Genomic DNA, 25,002 nt, shown 5'->3' with positions numbered 1-25,002 from the left:
AGACACAGCTCAACCTGTCAAATCCCATACTGAAAAAATAGGACGTCATCCCTCTGAAAACAACTGAATATTAAACAGCACATGTGACGGAGCGCATGAGATCGCATTGGGGCATATCTCAAAGCGCGCCAAAAAAAGGTCTCACTATGCACAGCGCTGGAAATGAATTGTACATTGTGTACATTGTGTTGTACAACTGTACAACACATGAACTGAAAAGGAAAAAACTCCACTAACTCAACCAGTGCCGTATAAATTCAACCGAATGATTCTCGATCAGTGCGAAAACGGATAAACACAAACTGCGCTAGCACGAAGTCAATCCGACTATGAAAGCGAATGAGACGAGAAAGAGAGTAATTGCAATACACGCACACATTCAGTGTCACCCACTGAATTCAGTATTCAACTTCACCTAGAGGCACTGACATTGAGAATGGAATATGAAAAATGGCAAATGAATGAAAAATGTTAATGAATTATGATTGTCTTTTAAGAAAAAAGTACAACTTTTGCGGTTTGTTTTTGTGGGGTATTTTGATGAACATGATTTTTTTCACAGGCGAAATTTAATTTGCTGTCAACGAATGTCGGTAGGTGGATGCGAATCAGTGTAAAAAAAGTAATTGAAAAACTGAAAACACACTATCAGATTCGTGCACGTGCAACATTCACACAAAGAAGAAATCAACGATGATGGATCCTACTGAGGGTCGACTATATATTGAAACATGTCGACACTGAACTCAACTATAATCGAATATGACCAATATTCCAACAAAAACTAATCTTATGTCAATATTATCTTAAATTATCTGCAAATTGGAAGAGCGAAAACAGTTTATGAAGAACTATTTCCGTCGGAGCAATGTCCGTTTCACGCTGTCCGTTGTCTAGTTTGGTGCTACCTTCAACGGTCCAATAGACCACTGGAGACGATAACCTTTGCGTACCCAACGTCAGAATCGTTCGTTCGACCCCTCCAACTTCATGAAAAATAATGAGTCAAAATAGCCATTACAAAGTTGTAATTCCCTGGGCGAAACTTGGTTCACCTGATTTGTTCTAAATCTTTCCAAGGTAAGGGCCATTTTCTTATTTTTCTTCAAACTTCATGATTCGCCGAATAATAAGCGGAAATAGTTTTACGTCCAGCAACCATTTTGAATCAATATGGTCACCACACACAGACCAGACATGTTCCGAATGTGTGGTATCTGCATAAGTCCGATGAGCATAGCTTGGTCCTGAAAATTAACTGAACTCCTAAGCATACATATCCATTCGAGTTTCACCAAATCATGGAGTTCTATATGTCACAGCTTCAAGGAATTGGACTCTTCTGTCATGATATTTGGAACATGTCCGATGTAACCAGGTCAACGGTTCCATAAAAACGATTATCGATAACAGACTGAAATTTTGAAAATCCTAAAAAAAAATTGAAGATGGTTACACAAAGGTTAAAGTGTCGGTGTCTTAGAAATATCTGAAAAGTTTTTTCTTCTTGCAAATACATATCATTTACGCATCAGAATAATCTAATTTCGATTACCAACGATTCAATAGCTACATTCCTGAATAATCTTGGTCCCTCAAGTAAGATTTTCGTATCAATGGAAAACGTGCCTGTCTCGATAAATTTATGTATGCCCATCCAAAAGTCCCACCATCCCCAACCACTGCTCATTTTCTCATCATTGCCGCTTCCGAATTCTCTGAATACGATCCGAACATTACACTTGCAAATTTTCCATTTCCAGAAGTCCCATTTCCACAGAAACAAATGTTAGCAATATATTTGTCGACCGGTGCTGGGTCCGAATTGTTAAGGCCCAAACGCAATGATAGCGGAACGGCAACGGAATGCGGAACCGGTTCGCCAGCATGAACTATAATCAGCTTGTCAACTCAGTGTTGATCCAATTTCATTCGTTGTCAGCTCAGTAGAGATGTTGTGATTCATGCTGGCGAACCGGTTCCGCATTCCGTTGCCGTTCCGCTATCATTGCGTTTGGGCCTTTACACAGAAAAATGGAACTAATTGCGAGAACCGACCATCATTTGCGACCAGACAACACAAATCCTAAAATATGGAGACAATTTTCGCTCGTTCTTTCCATTCGAAACCCTTTCGATGCAACAATCTCGCCAGTCTGCTGCAAATTTCAGCCTGAACAATATGCTAAAAATAAATCCCCCCTGAAGGTTGAGGTCGTTCCCACCCGGTCCACCTACCAAAAAGTAAAGTGCCATCCAAGAAAGAAAAAAATGCGCAAGGTCGTCCCCAGATTTAACACCTATGCTGTAGCAACCATACATGTGCGGAAAACAAAAAGAAGCCCGGAAAATTGCAAGACGATAAAATCCATTCCACCGTCGTCGTTGTCGTCTTCGAAGGCTTTTGCGGTTATCTACACGGTTCAATCCCAAACCGGATGGCTTCATCGCATGAAGTTACGGCAACCTGTACTTGTCGCCAAAGACAATTTCGAGCAATCAAGGATGATGTTGAAAATTTTCACCACGTGACGTTGTGGGGTATGCCCACCAGCGCAAAGTTCAATTCGAAAGACATCGGCAAGAAGCGAAAACAGATGGCTGAAGAGGAAGCGGAAACCAAAGATATTGGAAACTGGCTGTATGTAGCTAGATGTTTTTTGCTACTTCCATGAATGCATGAATATGTGCGATCATCGTAGCCAGTCATACATGAAGTATCATTTTAAACATTACATTCATTTCTTATTTGTAGGTGTTCTGTGTTAGTCAACACTATCATCCTAATTTGGTAAAACGAATTAAGGATATTATTAACATTTTGTTAACAACATATTTCATTTCATTTGCTGTAGCAGTTCAGATTTTTTACAGGTGAGTTGATATAACATGCTTATAAGAGAAAAAACACGTTTTTTAATTCCTAAATTAATCTAAATATATAACGCATTGTTCGTGGCAATAGAAGATTGTAACGATTTTTGCCTGAAATTATTAATTATTACATTTGACATTTGTTCCAATGTTTCAACATTGGATATTCTATGTAACTCATTAGTACTATACCAGGGAGCTTTTTTCCTGGTATTACAACAGCTAGTCCATATTAGTACAGCATACAACATGGCTGACCTGAAAATTTGTTTGAATATCAAAAGGTTGTTCTTAAAAACAAAGTTTTGATTTTCAATCAATAAGGGGATAGAGACATTTACATATTTGTTACATTTGGCTTGAATGCCCTAAATGTGATTTTTGAAAGTTAAATTCTTATCTAGCATGAGCCCTAGATACTTAACTTCATCTGACCAATATATTGGAACCCCTCTTATCGTGACAACATGTCTACTTGAAGGTTTCAAATAAAGAGCTTTCGGTTTATGTGGGAATATTATTAGTTAAGTTTTGGAAGCATTAGGAAAAATCTTCCATTTTTGTAAGTATGAAGAAAAAATATCCAAACTTTTTTGCGACCTACTACATATTGTCATCGTCATTTGGCAGAGAGGCCTGTGTCATCCGCAAACAAAGATTTTTGACATCCCTGAGACAGCTCCGGTAAGTCAGAAGTGAAAATATTTTATGATATTGCATAGCATAAACGACTGTACAAATCGTGGGTGGCTGCACAATTCTCAAATCTATTGGTTTTTAGAAATCTATATGCAGTGTCACAAAAAAACGTTTAGGAAAAACTTCTTTTTTCTACATAATAGAAATACACAAAACAAGCATCACATTTTACACCTGTCCACAATCGCTAGGGGAAGGGAAGGAATGTTAGTTTAACGTCTACTTAAGAAGATACAGGGAACCCAAACTATCTTCATAGACGTCACGAGATAGGGAGATTGTATTAATAGGGTACGGTGTATATAAGGATCAGCTCATTTCGACAATTTAAAGCATTTTTGGTCATTGAAATAATAATATATATTGATTTTGGATTACCTTATTTTGGATTTACCAGATCACTTCTAAAAGAGAACATGTTATTAGTCCAATAGAAATAAAAAAAAAACTAAAATCAACGATTGATCCTGCTTCTTCTGTCCACCCCCGCAGGGGCAAGCGATACTACCGAAGGATGAATCACTACTCAAGTGAAAATATTATATGATATTGGTCCCAAAATGGTTCCTCGGGAAACGTCATACACAAAATACACTTTTTAGCAATGAGGAAGTAATGTCCGTGTTTCAATATTATTCTAGACGCCGAGAAAAATCAGCACTGCTGGTCTGTTGACAAATCATTCTATTTTACTTCCGCTTATCTCTCTATAAAGGATCACTAATAGATACCTATAGACAAAAAGAAACAATAGAAGTAAAAAATAATATCACACGGTTTGATTTTGAACATTACCAAAACTATTTAGGGCAAAATATCTTTCGATTCAAAAATTAACTCCACGCATTACTGATGGTCATCTAAAAATAAACGGAGTAAAACAAATAACATTAAGATCAAGGTATCACTTACCAGAGCTCGATTGGCGCACAACACTCCCGGTAGATTGCTCCGGCGGGTGACACTTTTATTTTTATGCACAATCACACTGCCTATCTCGGTCAATTGAGTGCCATACAAAACCATATAACTGCCTCTGGTATATGTTTCAAATCACTCTTGGTGCACGCTCGTTCCAAGCAATTATTATTTATTGCATTCGTATGCTAATCAATCACCACCCCGTTGATTCACCGATAACTAGATACCTACTCCAATAGATTTGAATCGCTTTTCCACCTTAATTCACAGTAATCTGAACTGCACTGAGCAACGCTTTATCACCGGCAATAATTCACTGATGCCTTCTTCTAATCTTCTGGATTCAATGCTCTTTATCTATAGAGATCACCCACAGAGCGTCAATCGCCAATCAATAAACTTGCCACCGGAAAGGATAAGAAACCAATCAACTCTGTCCAGCAGGAACCAATCAAGAATAGAACATCCACCACTTAATCACCCTTCAAAGACTCTGACTCTGAACTCTCTAGTCTGGCTATTTGCGGATTCCACTTGGGAGCACTTGCAACCAAACCGCTCGGGAGACCAACGTCGACTGGCACCCAAAGTGGCCCAAAAGTGTCATCTTCCAGAACCAGCATACTGACCAGACCCCCACCCAACACCCACTTCTTAGCGGTTGTCTCCCAGTGGCCACCCACCGATCGCCTCGCGGTTTTCTCGTTTCGGAAGTAAGTACCGTCCCCCCGCCTAGCAAACAAAGTGTCGCGTGCTACACCCCACACCTCCTTTGGCAGTCCATCTTCTCCACCCATCTCCCGCCCAACCTCTTCACCAGTAATGTACGCGAATTCATTAAAAGTAATCGAATAATGGCACATACACCGGAAGGGTATGCGATATTTCGAAAGATTCCGTCAAATGGCGTTCTGAACACGTCGTTTTCGATAATTGAAAAAAAAAACTGAAGCTCGTAGACACGAAAGTCAATTTGGACAAATTGGGATGTAAAATTGTGAAAAATAATGGAATAGTTCTAGTGGGCTTCGATCCCACGACTCCCAACGCTGGGTTGAGCGAGTTAACCAACTACGCCACACGGATAACGATTCTGCAGCGCCATCGGCCAACTTGAAACCAAAGTCCGTCACGACCCCACGACCACAGACATGACAACCCTAGTTGCGAAAAATAAAATGTTTGTCTTGATTTCTACCGAATCCATAAGCATTGCGTATCGCATACCCTTATCACACCGCAGCAATCCACAGCAGTGTTGGCAGAATCGGCAGCACCACAGCATTTCAGAGGACAGCCGAGCGTCGACGACGATGACAGGCGCTATTCGCTCTGGGCGCAATCCAAAGTCCATCCGTCGCGTCGTCACGAGAAATGCGCTCGCTCTTTCGCCGCGGCTAATTGGGAGAATACCCCTCGATCCGGTGGCGACCGTCAACGCCACGCAGCTTATATTAGCGTCATCAGTACTTCTGGTGGTGTTCTCAATGCTGTATCGTTTATGGGGGTGTCGATACGTTGACAAGCTATGATTCCATTCGGGACTCAGTTAACCGTAGCGATAAACGCGCAGCTATTCAGAAAGACCAAGATGAGGGACGTGGGTTCGAATCCCGCCGGTCGAGGATACAATGTAACACACATGCAAAATGGTCTACTGGCAATAAAAATCTCTCAGGTAATAATGTAGCACTAAGCAATAAAGAGCACTAAGCTTAGAAGCAGGCTCTGTCCCAGTGGGATGTAACGCTAGAAACAAGAATATATGCTTCCAATTGGTCATTAAGTGGAAGATGTGAAGGCGTACAAGGAAGAAGTGAGAGCTATTGGCAGCTTACTATAAAGTAGGTAGGTATATCAAATACTCTCACTGTTGCATACACTCGCAACTGTTGCAAAATATCGCGATTATCGGGGATCCTGAATCTTTCTGAAACCGTACATGGAAATCCATAGTACCTAGGTACAGAAATCGCTCCATGTGGGACGCTTATGAGCTCTAAGGAATTTCTGATGAATTTGGTGCACTTCTCGCTTAATTTATGATCTCACCCTAAAAACTATTGGTAACTAAGTGTTACTGTTACTGAGCAATCGAATTGATTTATACGTTATTTAACATAGTAAGATGGAGAGAAGATCCCCCTCTATCTTCCAATGGTGATAGTTTTTGTTTCGGTCCGTTAATTTGTTAAAAACAATGAGCTACCCTAATCGGTTTCCAATGGCTTTTAGGACGTGATCATAAGTTATACGAGATTTATCTTTAGAGATTTGCTGCCCGGCATTCTTGCAACATGTTCTGCCCATCTTATACTTGAAGCGTTCACCAGCTTCTAAAAACACTAGATCTCCGAATTTCACGACACGATCAATCAATCGTCTGCAACGATCCAAGGCAGACGAACTATACGACCTCGAACATGTCTTCGTCTACCGTAATACTGCTTTCTATGCGAATCCTGTCACACTCGGCTCCTCCAACTAGTGTGTAGGTAGTTTTTCTTTGACGCATCCAGCACGGAACGACTTTTGCTGCCTCACGTTTCAAGAAGGTATACAGGTCTGCCACCTTTTCAAATGTATCGGTCGACAAAGTCTGTAGCATCCGCGAAGCAAACAAATTGACTGCATCTGTTGGAAATCGTTGCTCGGCTGTTAAACCCGGCTTTCCTTCTAACAGGTTTTGAAATAATACTGAGCAAAAGGCACAATAGCCCATCGCCTTGTCGGTGGGACCCAGACGAACTGAAAGCCCATTTTTCGCAAACACTGTACACAACTTAAGCACCCTTTCTGCATGACAGGTTAAGTTAAACTATGAAGGACATTTATTATTCTTCTTCATTCACAATGAACGAAGTGGAGCCAAAAAATACGCCTTGGTTCAATTTGTTTCTAAATTATATACATCTAAGGATATTTCTTTTACGGATAAGGTTGAGAGGAACTATAATAGTACTTTTTTACGCAACAAGTTGCAGAATGATAAGTTTTAATGCACGAGTCGTACATTTATGCAACGAGGCTTCCTGAGTTGTGCAACGAGTTGCGTGCAATTTTTTTTTGCCGTTTCGTTTAAGACCACTTGAGGGTATCAGAAATCATAATGAATTGCATTCAGCATTGTATTGTTAATTCTGAAAATTGTGGAGAATTATTCATTAGACAACTTAAAAAAGCTGCGTAATGAAAAAGTATTACGTTAGAGTCATCACACAACTAATTTCAGTTGCGTAACAACCATTACGAAACTGCAGATTTCAGTACAGGAATGTAGGCTGATTGATGGCAGTTTGACGAGATTAAAAAACGTCTATTACGATGAGAAATTGCAAAAAAAAAACTGTTATTTTGTTTACATACTGTTAAAGATTCTTTCACAATTAACACTAACAACTGAATGCTTCAGGAATTCAGACAGTCCTCCAAGAATTGATTTATGAAGGAATTTCTAGAATCTAATAAGTAATGTTTTGAGAATTTTCTGTTGGATTTTGCAAATTATGGTTTGGTTATGTTTTTAAAGATATTCATTAATAAATTGTAGTTATATAAATAATACCTGAAGGAAGCATTGGATGGAGTCCTGAAAAAATCTTTAAACTATTTTCTTACGTATATCCAGAATAATTCCGATTCCATATTTGGAAGAATTCTGACAAATAAATCTAGGGAAGCCCATGTCTCGATAAATTAATGAAACATGTTTTCTACGTAAACTTTGCAAAGAGTGCGTAAGAAATCCCTACTGCACGGATTTATGCAGTATTTATGATTTAAAAAAAATACTTAATATATTCCGTCGGGAATATCTCCAGGAATGACCATCGGAGATACCCGTATTGTGGTAAATTTTAGTTTTTGTACCAAAACTAGGCATGCGACGGCTTAATCTTTATGATTTTGAATCTCTTTGACTCTTCTAGTTCACTTACTTACTTACTTATTTGGCTTTACATCAATTATCTTGATAAAGCCTCGCCAACAATATTTCGCCAATTCCCTCGGTTCATGGCCGCTTCTCTCCATCCTCGACTGTGACCCACGCTCTCCAGGTCCTGGTGTACCTGGTCAATCCACCTAGCTCGCTGCGCCCCACGCCTTCTTGTTCCGACCGGATTCGTGGCGAACACCATCTTTACAGGGTTGTTGTCCGGCATTCTTGCAACATGCCCTGCCCAGCGTATCCTTCCAGCTTTAGCTACCTTCACGATACTGGGTTCGCCGTAGAGTTGAGCGAGCTCGTGGTTCATCCTTCGCCGCCACACGCCGTTCTCCTGCACGCCGCCGAAGATCGTCCTTAGCACTCGGCGTTCGAAAACCCCAAGAGCTTGCAAGTCCTCCTCGAGCATAGTCCACGCCTCATGCCCATAGAGGACTACCGGTCTTATGAGCGTTTTGTACATCGTGCATTTGGTGCGGGGGTGAATCTTTCTTGACCGCAGTTTCTTCTGGAGCCCATAGTAGGCACGACTTCCGCTGATGATGCGCCTCCATATTTCCCGACTAACATTGTTGTCAGCCGTCAGCAAGGATCCGAGGTAGACGAACTCGTCCACCACCTCGAAGGTATCCCCGTCTATCGTAACACTGCTTCCTAGGCGGGTCTTGTCGCGCTCGGTTCCGCCAACCAGCATGTACTTTGTTTTCGACGCATTCACCATTAGCCCGACTTTTGTTGCTTCGCGTTTCAGGCGGGTGAACAAATCTGCCACCGTTTCAAATTTTCTCCCAATAATATCCATGTCGTCCGCGAAGCAAACAAATTGTCCGGATCTCGTGAAAATCGTGCCTCGACTGTTAAGTCCGGCTCTCCGCATGACACCTTCAAGCGCAATATTGAACAACAGGCACGAAAGTCCGTCGCCCTGTCGTAGTCCCCGCCGAGACTCGAACGAACTGGAGTGTTCGCCCGAGATCTTCACGCAGTTTTGCACACCGTCCATCGTTGCTCTGATCAATCTTGTGAGCTTCCCGGGAAAGCTGTTCTCGTCCATGATTTTCCATAGCTCTATGCGGTCGATACTATCGTATGCCGCCTTGAAATCGATGAACAAATGGTGTGTAGGGACCTGGTACTCACGGCATTTCTGGAGGATTTGCCGCACGGAAAAGATCTGGTCCGTTGTCGAGCGGCCGTTGATGAAACCTGCTTGATAACTTCCCACGAACTCGTTTGCTATAGGTGATAGACGACGGAAGAGAATCTGGGATAGCACTTTATAGGCGGCGTTTAGGATGGTGATTGCACGATAATTTTCACACTCCAGTTTGTCGCCCTTTTTGTAGATAGGGCATATAACGCCTTGCTTCCACTCCTCCGGTAGCTGTTCCGTTTCCCAGATTCTGACTATCAGCCGATGCAGACAAGCGGCCAACCTGTCCGGGCCCATCTTGATGAGTTCGGCTCCGATACCATCCTTGCCAGCGGCTTTGTTGTTCTTGAGCTGTTGAATGGCATCCTTAACTTCCCCCATCGTGGGAGCTGGTTGATTTCCGCTGTCCGCTGTGCTGACGTAGCCATCGCCTTCGCTGTCCTGACCTTCTGTGCCTGTGTTCTCTGCGCCATTCAGGTGTTCATCGTAGTGCTGCTTCCACCTTTCGATCACCTCGCGTCCGTCCGTCAAGATGCTCCCATCCTTATCCCGGCACATCTCAGCTCGCGGCACGAAGCCTTTGCGGGATGTGTTGAGCTTCTGATAGAACTTCCGCGTTTCTTGAGAACGGTACAGCAACTCCATCTCTTGGCATTCCACCTCTTCCAGGCGGCGCTTTTTGTCCCGGAATAGGCGGGTTTGCTGTTTCCGCTTCAGTCTGTATCGTTCCACGTTTTGCCGCGTACCATGCTGCAGCATTGCAGCCCGCGCTGCATTCTTCTCCTCTAAAACCTCTTGGCACTCCTCGTCAAACCAATCGTTTCTTGAGCTCCGTTCCACATATCCGACAACGCTTTCGGCAGCGTCGTTAATGGCTGCTTTGACTGTCCTCCAGCAGTCCTCAAGAGGGGCCCTATCGAGCTCGCCCTCATCCGGCAACGCTGCCTCAAGATGCTGCGCGTACGCATTGGCGACATCCGGTTGTTTCAGCCGCTCGAGATTGTACCGGGGCGGGCGTCGGTACCGTACATTGTTGATGACGGATAGTTTTGGGCGCAGTTTCACCATCACCAGGTAGTGGTCGGAGTCAATGTTGGCGCCACGATAGGTTCTGACGTCGGTTATGTCGGAGAAGTGCCGTCCATCGATCAAAACGTGGTCGATTTGCGATTCTGTCTGCTGAGGTGATCTCCAGGTGTACCGATACGGGAGGCTGTGCTGGAAATAGGTGCTACGAATGGCCATGTTCTTGGAGGCGGCAAAATCTATCAGTCGTAGGCCGTTCTCGTTCGTCAGCCGGTGGGCGCTGAACTTTCCAATCGTCGGTCTGAACTCCTCCTCCTGGCCAACCTGAGCGTTCAAATCTCCTATGATGATCTTGACGTCGTGGCTTGGGCAGCGGTCGTACTCGCGTTCGAGCTGCGCGTAAAATGCGTCCTTGTCATCATCAGTGCTTCCGGAGTGTGGGCTATGCACGTTGATTATGCTAAAGTTAAAGAATCGGCCTTTGATTCTTAACTTGCACATTCGTTCATTGATCGGCCACCACCCGATCACGCGCCTCTGCATATCACCCATCACTATAAAAGCTGTTCCCAGCTCGCGTGTGTTGCCGCAGCTCTGGTAGATGGTATGATTACCTCTAAACGTTCGCACCAATGCTCCTGTCCAGCACACCTCCTGCAGCGCTACGATGTCGAAACCGCAGGTCTTCAGTACATCGGAGAGTATGCGAGTACTTCCAATGAAGTTGAGAGATTTGCAGTTCCACGTACCGAGTTTCCAATCGCTAGTCCATTTTCGTCGCTGTGGTCTTTGCCGATTGTTCCGGTCCGTATTCTCTCGTTGACGTTCCTGTGCTGATGTGTTTTTACGGCTGGCTCGCAGGGCCTGACACCAACCCCCTAGATTTCCGGAGGACCATTCCCCCTAAATGTTCGGAGGGCCATAGTGCGCAGTTTAGCTTAGAGTCCTTCTCTGGCACTCGGACGATGATCAGCCGCCCCTGACATGGGGAACAGACGCTGTTGTGAGCCGCTCCTAACGTGGAGTACAGACGCTCCAGGTTTGCAAAAGCAAACCCCCCCTTCCCTGTCAGCATACGACCAAAGTTCCCACCGGGGGTTGGTTACCCGATCTTCCCCAAGGTTACTCGTACCCCGGCCAGTACCGCGAGGAGGTAGGGATAGGAGTTGCTGGGCAAGAGGCTAAGGACCGCACAAAGGGGTCTATTTTATTCCTGCAGGTACGCGAGGTACCAATGGTACGCCATGCCCAGCCATTTACCGCGCCTCTTCTAGTTCAATCATGGCTGAATGACTAATCTGGCTAACTGTTACCACCGAAATAACCCAGGAATAATCATCGGTGATATCTCTATTGTGGGACATTTCAGGTTTAGTACCAAAACTAGACATTTGACGGCTCAATTTTCCTGGTTTTCTGAGCACTTGACCCATCTCACAAAATAATGTATAAATGACCAGTCCTGTCCTTTTTTGTCACTGAAACAAGCCAGGAATGTCCACTGAAGGAACCCGTATCGTGGGGTACATTAGTTTTTGTATCGTAACAAGACATTCGAGGGCTCAATCTCCCTGGTTTTTCGGGCATGTGACTTTTCTCATACAATAATAAGTAAATGTCCACTCAGGTTATCAGGTTTCAGGTTGGCCGATGGCGCTGCAAAATCGTTACACGTTTTGTGGGGTAGTTTGTTAACGCGCCCAGTATAGCGTTTTGGGAGCCGTGGGATCGAAGCCCACCAGAACGATAATGATGGTTGCGCCGTCGCATGCCAAGTTTTTTACTTAAAAACTCAAATGTCCCATTGGCCATTCCTGAGTTTTTTTGATAGTGCCGAAGAGCCAAAGTGCTCATTCAGCTATAATTAAACTAGAAGAGTCACAGGTATTCAAAATTATGGAGAATCAACCGTCGTCATTCCTGGGATATTTCGGGGGTCACAATAAGCCAGAGTGGTCATTCATCTATAATTGAACTAATAGAGTGACAGGTATTTAGATGATTCTATAAAATGATTGCCCCGTCGCTGGCTAGTTTGGTACCAAAACTCAAATATTCTGCAATACGGATATCTATTGTGGTCATTCCTGAATTATTTCGGTGGTAACAATAAGCCACAGTCATTTATCAATATTTGAAGTAGAAGAGTCACAGGTATTCAAAATCATGAAGAATGAGCCGTCGCATGCCTACTTTTGGTGCTAAAACTTTGTGGTCCGATATTACGGGTTTCCCGGTGGCCATTCCGGTGCTCCAAAAGGAACAGAATAACCATCTATTCATCCTTTTGGCAAAATACATCCAAACATGGAAAATCGTAAAAAATTCGACACAACTCATTTGGTTTTGGGGCTGTTGGCACACCGTGCAACAAGAGCAGTTTCTGTATTTTTAATCCAATTTTATTTAAGCCGGGGGATTACAAAATTCCTGTTAGAATGGTTAGAGATATTGATTTGCCTTAAAATATCTTACTTTAATTGCTACTCACATTTACTGCGCTCCTAGCATGGCAGTCATAATATTGCTGCCGGTAATTGTTGCGTGACGGTACCTAAAGGTCATAAAGATTCTAATTTATAACATTTGTATTCAAAGTTTTACACCTTTTGCATGTTATTTGATTCTCCACTAGTCTTCCTGATTTTCAGCAACTTACCAACGTTTTATTTAATTTTATGTTCAATGTATTCGACTAATCAAGACGTCAACTTCGAGATACTGTTCGTTCGGGTGGGGCACACTATCGGGAAAACTGTTTTAGCTTATATTATACTGTATGTTATTAATAACTTCACTTCTTACCGTACTCTCAAGTAGATTTAAGTTTTAACAACGACTAACATTAGATTTAAGATTTATCAGCAACTAACTTTAGCTTTAACTTCAATAATAGCGAATTCAATAATCTTACAATTCATTGTATATCTAGTTTTTAGGTTTTCTATTAATTCAACTCCTCATCCTTTTACTCCTTTCCATCTCGCTTATCATCATATCTGACAGCTTCCCTATCAGTAGATTCCATTTAGGTACAACTATGTCTTCTTGTGGTAGTGCATCCAAAAGCGTTGCCAGTACAGTGGGATGCGCGCCGGCAACACTCCCCCGGGTACGCCAACTTCCGGTTGGCTTACTAGGCTTCGCGCTGGACATCTAGGACGGCTAGCTTTGTAACTGCTCGTTCGTACACTCCATTGGCTGTTTGTACCGTTGCTGACCGGATAGTATCGTCACGTCCTTTGTTGACAAGGATGATTCTTCCCTTCGGCCAACAGTTTCTGGGAAGCCTGGGATCAACGATGACCACTATGTCACCGATGGATATCGGCTTCGTTGGTGCGAACCATTTCGTTCGCCTCGCTATTTCTGGAAGGTAGTCGTTCATCCAACGCTTCCAGAATTGGTTGGCGAGCATCTGGGAGGTGCGGTAACTTCGCCGTAATGTGGTTCCACTATCGTCCAAAGTTGTCAGTGGCTTTGACCCGTTGGACGATCCGAGAAGAAAGTGATTGGGGGTCAACGCTGGGGCCGAGTCACTATCAATTGGAACGTGAGTCAGAGGGCGCCCGTTAACGGTGTTTTCGATTTCCACGAGTGTATTTCTTAGTTCTTCGTCCGTGAGTCTAGAGGTAGGACGAATTGCCATGAGGTTTTTCTTAACTGTCCGAATCAGCCTTTCCCAGCAGCCACCCATGTGAGGTGCTGCTGGGGGGTTGAAGACCCATTCCGTGTCCGGACTAACGAACTCGTCTATCATCGCCGATTGGTTGATAGCCGCTATGGCTTCAGATAGCTCTCGGCTGGCGCCGATAAAATTTGTACCGCGGTCGCTGTAGATTCGTCTCGGAGATCCTCTACGTGAGATGAAGTTTCTCAGGCCCATTATGCACGAATTTGTGCTCAGAGAGTGAACTAGCTCAATATGAATGGCACGGACGGTCAGACAGGTAATTAACATACCCCAGCGTTTTTCCACCCGTCTACCCACGACCACCTCCATAGGGCCGAAATAATCTACGCCTGCGTATGTGAAGGGGTGTTGGAACGCTGCGAGTCTCCCCGCCGGAAGGTCTGCCATAATAGGTGGGCGGGGAACTGCAGCCTCGTTCTTACATCGTTGGCAGGTTCTACGAGCTTTCGCAAAGCCGACACGAATACGAGGAATGTGGAACCTTTGCCTTATTTCGTTCACGACGGTTTCGTGATTGCAGTGGTGGTATTTGTGGTGATATTGCATGATAACCAGTGCGGTGATGTGGTGATCTCGGGGCAGAATTATTGGCTGTTTGGCTTCATCTGCAGCGTATTTGCACGCACCGATCCTGCTCTTCATTCTCAAAAGACCTTGTTCATCTAACCATGGGCTAAGCTGGTAGATCGAACTAGACTTTGGAAGAAGTTTTATGGAGGCAGTTGATTGCGCTTGTTCCAGAGCAGCTACTTCATCGGGAAATCCCTCTCGTTGAGCTACGCGGAACAGAAAAGTTTCAGCTAACTTTAGCTCTGACATCATCAGCGGTCCAGTGTGAATCGGCTTCCGTTTCGCTTTAAGTCGCAAGTTGGCCAGGTAGCGATAAACGAAGGCAATGCAGTTCCGTAGTCGTTTCCATATTGAGAATTTGTTCACGTTAATAGGTGAACAGTTCGGGACTGAACGATGAACTAGCAAATGCGGTCGAAGTTCAGTTGTAGCTGTTGTGCGCAGGGGAGGGGTTTCAGGCCATTTCGTTTCCGAACACCATAGGAAATCAGGACCGGTGAACCATCTACTCTCCGATGTAAGATCCGGCACACCGTCCCACTTTGTTCCGTCGTCGGCTGGGTTGAGCCTTGTGGGAACCCATCGCCACTCATCTGGTTCTGATGTTTCGAGGATCTCACTTACTCGAAAAGCTACGAATTGTGAGTAGCGACGGTGGTCGGAGTTTATCCAGTGTAGCACGTCTCGGGAATCTGTCCAGTACACCCGACGAGTAATTCGCAGAGAACGTGTGGAGTTGAATGTCAGTACAGCTGTTTACTACCATCGAAGAGCTGTAGCAGCGTGGAATGCGAACAGTTTCTACCTGAGGAAGAACGCTGGTCCAAAGTACCCATTTTCTGTACAAGTCTCCCGTGGCCTTTTCGTCCCACTGAATTTTGGACCGCCAAACTTCTTGAAGCAGTATTTTTAAGAATATCAGGAAGTGTGCGACGAGCCCCAACGGGTCGAATATCGTCATCAAGACTCTCAGCATCTCCCGTTTGGTAGGCGGTCGTTGGCCCGTCAACAGAAGTGAATCGTAGCGGTTCCATCCTACTTTGAACATGAACTCGTCCGTCTCAGTGCTCCACCACATTCCGAGGACCTTTTCGACGGCCATTTCCGACGAGAGGTCCATGTCCTTTTCCACTACATCTCGTTGCTGTAAAGCCATGAGAACGGCTTTGGAGTTGCACATCCAATTGCGAATCTCAAATCCGCCCTGTGAATGTACGTATTTCACTTCCTCAGCTAGCCGTATCGCCTCGTTTTCTTCGTCGACGCTTGCCAACATATCATCAACATAGTGGCGTTTCGTTATTGCCTCCACTGCGGTTGGATGGCTCGTGTGGAATCGCTCCGCATTTAAATTCTTAACGAATTGCGCGCAACAGGGGGAACAGCTGGCACCAAAACTCATGACTTGCAGAACGTAGACAGCTAGCTCTCCGTCCTTTTCGGTCCAAAAGAATCTCTGACATTACTGATCTTCGGTTCGCATCAGGATCTGATGGAACATCTCGCGGATGTCTCCAGAAATTCCAAAGCGTCCCTGACGAAATTGAAGGAGAATGGTCAACAGCGAGCAAAGTAGGTCAGGACCTTTCAACAAAGCTGAATTCAGCGAAACGCCAAAGGTTTTAGCTGCTGCATCCCACACAAGTCTGGTTTTACCCGGTTTGCTGGGGTTTGTAACCGGGAATATGGGCAAATACCAGATGCGGGAATGTGGCATATCGAGTTCCTCTTGTGTAAGCTTTCTTGTGTAGCCTTTCTCCACATAGTCGGTGAGTTTCTCGTGGAGGATTTACGATAAATTCGTCTCATCTCGCTCTAATCTCTTTTGCAGCTGCTGATGACGGCGCAGAGCCATCGCACGATTATCGGGTAAGCGGATGTTGTCATGTCTCCACAGTAGTCCTACTTCGTAGCGGTTGCCGAGGAATTTGGTCGTCGATTCAAGCAAATTTTTAGCACGCTGATCTTCGGAGGACAGGAGAAGGTTTGGTTTCGCGACACCGAGGCTGTCTAGGGCGAAATATGCTTTCATAGACAGATGTAACTGGTCATCAGAGTCCTGCGCTTCGGAGCACATGTGGACCATACAGTGTGCAGCATCCTCTGTGTCACGGCTCAACTTTCCACATACTGTCCAACCAATGCGGGTTTTCACTGCAATAGGGTCCTCGAAGTTGCCCTCTTAGCATTTCAAAACCACTCCGATGGAAACATGCTTCATGCCGATCAGAATCCTCGGCCGTGCTTCACGGTACGATTGGATTGGTAGCCCTTGTAGATGAGGATAGAGCTGCTTCAATTCAGTAGCATCTAGGGTTTGAAGTGGTAGTAGAAGTTCCTTAACAGTTCTAACGGATCTGAGAGGGAACCGTTTGTTTTGGTTGTGGACTCCTGCCACTTCAAGATTGACGATTCGAGAACTTGTTTCGTTCCGTTCCGCTCCTCCAGTCCATCGAAGACATAGTGGTTGAAGGCCTCCTTCGAGCTGCAACTCTTCAGCCAACTCCTCGTCTAACAAAGTCAGCTCTGATCCTTCGTCGAAGAAAGCGTATGTTTGGACGGTACGATTCTTCCCGTGAAGTATCACCGGCAGATATCGAAATAGCACGGAACTGGAGGTCGTACGATGGACGTTGCAGTCGTGTGTTTGCGTGCCATTTCCAGGTTCGGACAATCGAGGTGCAGGTGTATTCAGACCTGCGCCGACTTTCTTGTCATTGTGAAGCAGTTGATGGTGTTTAAGTTCACATCCATCCTTACCACACGGTTTCGCCTTACAGACACCTTTGTGAAGACGGAGACATCTACGGCACAGTCCACTTTCTCTCACTGCCGCCCATCTCGAGTCTCTGGAGAGTTCGTGGAAACGCTTGCATTTATCGACTGCTTTACAACCACCGTTACATATAGGACACCTATCGTTCTCCACTCGACTTGCTGCTGGTTTAGCTGAATGAAACGTTGTGGGAGCGGCTGATAACTCAGAGTGTGCGTTAACGAAAGCATTTCCTTTCTTGCCGCCGCGGGAATCGTTTCGGTTTGACTTTGCATCTAGAGCAGCAGGTGGAGTCACGATCGTGCTTGCTGCTTCAGCTAATGAATAAACCCAATCTCCAAAAGATGCAAGGTTCGCCGCAGGGAGGGTTTGTCGATAACGTGCCCAATCTAGCTTGATAGATGGCGGGAGCTTAGCGACGAGCTGATGTAGCAGCGAAATATTGTACAAATGTTCCTCTAATCCGCATGCGTCGACTGTCGCACAGAAATTCCGTACGTTGACGGCGAATTCCACTATAGTCTCGATCTTGTCCTCCTTCATCGGTGGCAGGCTGTTGATTTTGGTGATCAGGGAATGAACAATCGACTCTGGCTGTCCAAAAAGCATGCGCAGTGTGTCGATTACACGTCGTACGTTTGACGGATGCATGAGTAAACTTTTCACTGCCTCATATGCCTTCCCTTTAACGCATTTCTGCAAGCGGATAATGTTCTCATCGTCTGAAAATCCACACATCACCGTGGTGTTGTTGAAAGTCGACAAGAAAATTGGCCATTCGTCGGGTTGGCCTGAAAACGGGGGCAAATCTCTGGATATAGCTTGTCGAGCAGCAAGTTGTTGGCTGCTTGGCGGTTGATATCGGCCTGAATGTTCATGCGGTACAAAACCCGGTGAAAGCGGCACTGCACTGCGACCACTCAGTGAATACACGTGGCTTCTGGGAATGATCGATGGTCGGTATTGACCTTGTTGTTCGTTAGGCACGGTTACCAGCGGCGGCTGCTTTGTATCGCGATTGGCAGGTGGATGAACTAGGCTACCATGATAAGTGGAGATCCTGGCATCCTGCAATGGACTCCCAAACGAACAGTTACCAACTCCGAGAAGACTAGCATGGCTGGGGGTCCATCTAGGGGCTACTGCTAGGCTGTTCTGGAGAGACGTTGACTGATGTACGGACAAGTTCGAAAGAGGCGACTGTGCGGCTTGCTGGGAACTGTTGACCGAGGCGGAGTATTTTGTATTCAGCTTTCCTTCTTCCAGCAAGGTATTCGTCTTCTTGATCCAGCTTTCTACCCGACTGGATCCTCCGTCGCACGACGATCCGGAAGGGCTGCTCATACGCTCGAGAATGGTGTACTTTTTTTGTATGTACTCACGTTGAAGTGCGTTTTCTTCTTCTAGCTTTTGAAGCTGTAACATCAGCGATCTTTGAGATCGGTTGGATTTCGCTGTCCCCGAGGAAGTTATTTCTGATCGTCTGCTGTCTGCCGGATTGTCTGGCCTTTGTAGAGCTGTGGAATCTTCTGCTGCGGTCACCGGCGATGGTAGCATTTGTGGATTGATTTCCTTTCGTGCGGCACTCCTAGTGGTCACTCTCAACGTGTTCGGAGGAAGTTTTGGCTCCGAAGCCTGACGAAGCTGGTTGACCTGACCGATAGCACTACTCGTTGATGGAAACTGCTGAATGCCTGTTGAAGTTGTTTGCTGGACCCCGGTTGCAGACGCGCATTTGGGACAACACCAGCTCATGTTCTCAACGTCTTCAGTAACTCCCACACATGAGAAATGATGCCACTCATGGCAGAGGTCGCACTGAACCATAGCTTCTGTGTCAGGCCCAGAACAAGACTTACACGACTGTCCTGGGAAGATCTGCCCAACTCCTGCCGTTGTGATTGTCACCACTGGAACGTTTTGGGTTCCGATGGGAGTTCCGATATCACCTCTACTACTTCCTTTGGCCGACCGGTCCCCTTTTGACCCACCGTTCGTGTCCGATTTGTTGCGGCTTGACATATTCGAAATGATCGAATTAAATGAATTTTGTAATTTGTTGGCACACCGTGCAACAAGAGCAGTTTCTGTATTTTTAATCCAATTTTATTTAAGCCGGGGGATTACAAAATTCCTGTTAGAATGGTTAGAGATATTGATTTGCCTTAAAATATCTTACTTTAATTGCTACTCACATTTACTGCGCTCCTAGCATGGCAGTCATAATATTGCTGCCGGTAATTGTTGCGTGACGGTACCTAAAGGTCATAGAGATTCTAATTTATAACATTTGTATTCAAAGTTTTACACCTTTTGCATGTTATTTGATTCTCCACTAGTCTTCCTGATTTTCAGCAACTTACCAACGTTTTATTTAATTTTATGTTCAATGTATTCGACTAATCAAGACGCCAACTTCGAGATACTGTTCGTTCGGGTGGGGCACACTATCGGGAAAACTGTTTTAGCTTATATTATACTGTATGTTATTAATAACTTCACTTCTTACCGTACTCTCAAGTAGATTTAAGTTTTAACAACGACTAACATTAGATTTAAGATTTATCAGCAACTAACTTTAGCTTTAACTTCAATAATAGCGAATTCAAGAATCTCACAATTCATTGTATATCTAGTTTTTAGGTTTTCTATTCATTCAACTCCTCATCCTTTTACTCCTTTCCATCTCGCTTATCATCATATCTGACATTTAGGTACAACTATGTCTTCTTGTGGTAGTGCATCCAAAAGCGTTGCCAGTACAGTGGGATGCGCGCCGGCAACAGGGGCATTAATCCGAGTAATGTCATCGAATTGTCCATATTGGCCACCTTCCGAGAATCCAGGAACCGGTTCCACGTGGATCATATTGGACCGAATTTGTCAGGGGATGTTCGCCGGTAATTGGTTCCTTATTACAAAAAAAAAAAATATGCCTACATATCCATCAACCGAATAGGTCCTGATGGGAATTACGTATACAAAACTGCGATGGAAGCTTACTTTTCGGATGTTCCGGGTTTTCGGATCCGGGTATGAATAACTAAGTGATTTGAGAATCTTTATTCACAGTCCACATAAAAACCTATTCAACAATATGAGGACGGTTCAGATTACTTGTTTAGTTAGGAAATTATAGGTTATTAAAGTAAGGGTATCCAAAGCGACTTTTTTTAGATGTAGCGGATCGGATTTCCGGAAGGGTTTCTGAAACTAGACCTGTGTGCTCTTCATTTAAGCCCAACAGAACTAAATTCGATCAACACACTTATTTTTGCGAGCTGTTTGAATTTTCTGGTCGAAAACGACCCTAAGTCACAATTTTTTTTTATGGAAGCTCCCCTAGGGGGCATTCAAAACTTTTGTATCCTCAAAAAAAAATTGCCACAAAAAAAAAATGATTATCAGAAAATTTCAAATTGCAAGGTTATCTCAATCAGTGATTTGAATTATGAAATGGGTCAAAAAAGACCCACACTTTTTAAAAATTAAAAAATTACAGGTGATTGAATTCAATTTTGCACTTAAACATTTGGTGACGCAAACGCTTTTATAACTCAATTATAAGTTCCAGTTGATTTAAAGTTCAAAAGCGTAAATCGATATGTTATTTCCTGCAAAACTAGATTGTGATTACGTTCGACCATCGAACTTTACAGAAACCAATAACGTTTGTGTCATTTTTTCAATCTCACGTACTGCATTCCGTAAAGCACAAACTTGTAATTGAAGTTTCCATTTCAAAACATGTAAATTTACATAATCTTTGATTTTGGCGTAGGTTTCATGCAAATCGTTGAGTTTGTTTTGAAAGATGGCCGGTGCTGTCTGATGCGATTTATCTCTCCTGGTGTTTATGTGAAACATCTAAGAAAACATAGGAATAGTATCTGGATAGTGCTAACTATTCGTTTTGTAAAGTGAAATTGTGATCAGCTACCCTATGAGGTGTAAATTATAAACCGTGGGGCTCCGTGGAAGTGAAACAAATATTCGTTCGGTTCGCGTCAACTGATTGATGCTTAATATGAAAAGTGCCTTTTATGTTATACCGTGAAATTTCAGATAAATTGATAGATTGAAATTGGGAGATCCACCACAGTGTTCTGTGCAGTGATTTATTTAGTGCAACCAATAGAAATCAGGTTTTAGCTATCCTGAGTAACCATCATTTGTCTCCAGTGAGGAATAAAGAAGTCTATGGAAAAATGCGGCAACTTACGCCTAGTTCCTCGTCATTGCCCATTGTGTTTTGTTAAATCTTGCCATCAAAAGCAGCAAAAGGTAACAATATTAAAATATGCTTTCCCAAATGTGCACATTTCAATCCATCTATGAATTCTTAGACACGTGACAACAAGATTAGAACAAAATTACACGCCGGGATGTAAAAGTCAGTCGTATTGACTTTTACGTCCCGTCGTGTATTTTTTTTTGGCTCTTTTTCGTCATGTAATTTTAAGAACAGATGTAATATTATGTCAAAAGGTTCGTTTCTTTTATGTGCATCTAAAAGCACGTAAATTTACCGGACTTTTGATTAGAATGCAAGGTCCTTACTAAAGTTAAAGAAGGCATTTGTATATTATATAATTCCTTTCATACCAAACGCCCAGTGGTATCGATCCATACGATTGGCTACAACTTTTTAACTCACTTTCATTCTTGAAAATTTTAATTCGTTATATAGGGTAAATGATGGCTTCGGCACCCTGAGGGTATTTTCGGCAGCACTAACTTATCGTCCTTGTTTAAATTTATCTACGGAACAAGAGTTAACTTCAATGTACTCAACATATTCCTTGAACTATAATCTTCCATGTAAACCTCATCTTTCACAAAAATATTATATAACATGGGTTTTATCATTGAATGAAACAAATGCTTACGAAATTATCGTCATTCGTGAGCTGCCGAATAAAACAACACAAGAACAGCTTAAGAAAAACTCACTACTTTGAAAGGTCCAATTCTCCGCTCCAATACCAATTTGTCACAAAAGCTACGCACCGATCACTCATGCACTATTAAACTTTTGGTTGGTCTATAAATCACTCGAAAATACTTAATTTTTATGCTTCAAATCAGAAATTAAAATTAATGCACTTTGCTTTCATCGGCAATCACTTTTTATTACGGGAATAGGTTGCCAGAAAACCATATTCAAATGCGGTGTATTTTTTATTCACAATTCAAATTAATTGAAAAAATGAACACAACTAATTAATTCATTGGAAATAGGCAACAAAGCATGCATTGGTAATAATTGTGCCTTTCAATACTTGCTTTATCTGAAGATTGTAGCGCATAAACTTCAATATACTGAGAAACATATAAAATATACGTCTTACAATAGGTTTACTATTTTGGCAACACTCCTGTTGTTCTACAAGCAATCAGAGGATGATGTATTTGTGTCAAATCATAAGTGGATTGATTTGCAAAGGGCCTATTCTGATTTTCTCATACACTGAGAACAGGGCCGGATTTACAAATGTGGGGGCCCGGGGGCCATTATCTTGTGGGGGTCCTTTTCCCAGAAAAAAAACATGTTGATACTTTATCATAGACTAGATATTCGTAATGTTTTACAAGGTTTTCATTACCAGAGTCAAATAATTTTATAATGTTAAAAAATACTACATATCCCCTATGAACGTAAATAAATTTGAAATTTAAATTAATGTAGGTAATGTTTTTTATACTTAAAACTCTTAGTAAATTTCATATGTTTACAGGGTAAATTCAATGTTTTTTTGTCAATGTCAACAACAAAATTCGTTTGACAATTCTCTTCTTATATGTACCTTTATTCAAATTATGCGTATTCTAACTAATGTTTGTTGGGTAGGTCTACTGAGTCCACTGAAGTCTCTGAATAGTCTCTTTTTCTAATGTCAGATCTCTAAGTTTTCTGTTTTAATCAAAATGCACCACATAGTCTTTTTTCCCTTATTATGATTGCAGTAGATCCTGATGCAAAATTCTAAGAGCTCCAGAGAAAAAACATAGAATTTAATGTAGCTTTTCAGCAGGTTCTTTAAGAATTTCCTCTCACATGTCGCATGGATAAACTACTAGAAATCTTCTAGTGATATTCCCAGGGATTCATACTGGGATCTCTCTAGATTTTTTTCTAGAGATTCCTCCTTTTTCCGAAGAAAACCTTGAGCACTCCAACGATTCACCAACAGTTATTTCCTGAAGGATTACCGCGAGTTTTTTTTTAATACTATAGGGGGAGATCCCCCAGTGCCGGACAGCATCCAATACCGGACAAAGTCGAAACATTGAGAAATCATGGTCCAATCAAGATGGTGTATTAGTAGAAAAGAAAGCTATTATGTAGACTAATATTTGCATAGAATAACACATCCTTGAAATATGCATGCCATTTTTAAAAAATACAAAAGTTTGAAAATTTTAAAAAAAATTGACGTATCTTCTTAATTTTGAGCCTATTTAATAAATATTTTGAATACAAAAAATACATTGGATCCCGCAAGCATTTTTCATGGGCAATAAAATTAAGAAGAATGAACATTCAGAACAACATCGTAAAATGTGCTATTTTTCATCATATATGAAAGAGGTTTTTGATAGGCATCTTGCAAACTTAGGAAATCTCAAATTATTCTTGTAAATGTTGCAAATGCATTGAATTGGTAATTATAAACTATTCCTATAGTTCACACATTCAATGATGTTCAAATTTACAGAATTAGAGGCATTTCCAATTGGTGTCCGGTATTGGGTGCCTCCTTTCATGATCAATCAATTTGGTACTGAAATTCATTATCAAAATGTAATGTCAAAATTCATATTTATATTTTCAAATTTATTTTTGTACACTATAAAAATGATAATATTTATCGTAAATGAGTAACACGAGCCCATAAAATCAATATTTTTCGAATTATGAATTTAGATACTTAAGTATCCGGTACTGGGGGATCTCCCCATACTAGGAGTTCCTTCAGGTATTTTTTTCACTAATCATTCAACCGAATTCAACAGCTGTTACTAAGGAAATCGATGGAAGAATCACCTGATACAATAATAAAGGACTTAGACCTTCCTTTAAAAACATCTGAAAGAATCTTTGGAGAAATTCCGGGGTAATTTCTATAGTTATCCTTGTCAAACTCCAGGTTATATTCTTCGAATACCCAAAACAAAATTCTTGGAGAAATTCCTTTAAAAAATTCTTGGAGGAATTCCACAGGAAATAATAACTTAACCTTCAGAATAATCTCCGACTCTTTGGTAAAATTCCCTAAATTCTGACGAAATTCCTATCAAACATCAAGAATAAATACATACAGTAATGCGAGCAGTAACAC

At 42.7% G+C, this 25,002-nt stretch overlaps 1 protein-coding gene and 1 long non-coding RNA gene across 2 annotated transcripts in view; both read right to left on the bottom strand.

Moving 5' to 3' along the window:
• The window catches only part of LOC5577693 (soluble guanylate cyclase 88E), a 171,996-nt gene extending 166,810 nt beyond the window's left edge, over positions 1–5,186 (bottom strand). The window contains exon 1 of the mRNA XM_021851987.1: positions 4,486–5,186. The gene's annotated coding sequence lies outside the window, so the exon portion shown is untranslated. The remainder of the gene's footprint in view (positions 1–4,485) is intronic.
• Positions 5,187–19,768: 14,582 nt separating this feature from the next.
• On the bottom strand, positions 19,769–20,262 carry LOC110678728. Its single transcript, XR_002501888.1, has 2 exons — positions 20,023–20,262; positions 19,769–19,917 (listed from the first exon to the last, which is right to left on the bottom strand). It is a non-coding gene; the product is annotated as an uncharacterized LOC110678728 (long non-coding RNA).
• Between the last annotated feature and the right edge of the window lie 4,740 nt (positions 20,263–25,002).

This window comes from Aedes aegypti, chromosome 3 (genome assembly GCF_002204515.2).
Source record: "Aedes aegypti strain LVP_AGWG chromosome 3, AaegL5.0 Primary Assembly, whole genome shotgun sequence".
Lineage (NCBI taxonomy): Eukaryota > Metazoa > Arthropoda > Insecta > Diptera > Culicidae > Aedes > Aedes aegypti.
The sequence above is the reverse complement of the archived record's forward strand: the minus strand, read 5'-3'. Positions and strand labels throughout refer to the sequence as shown.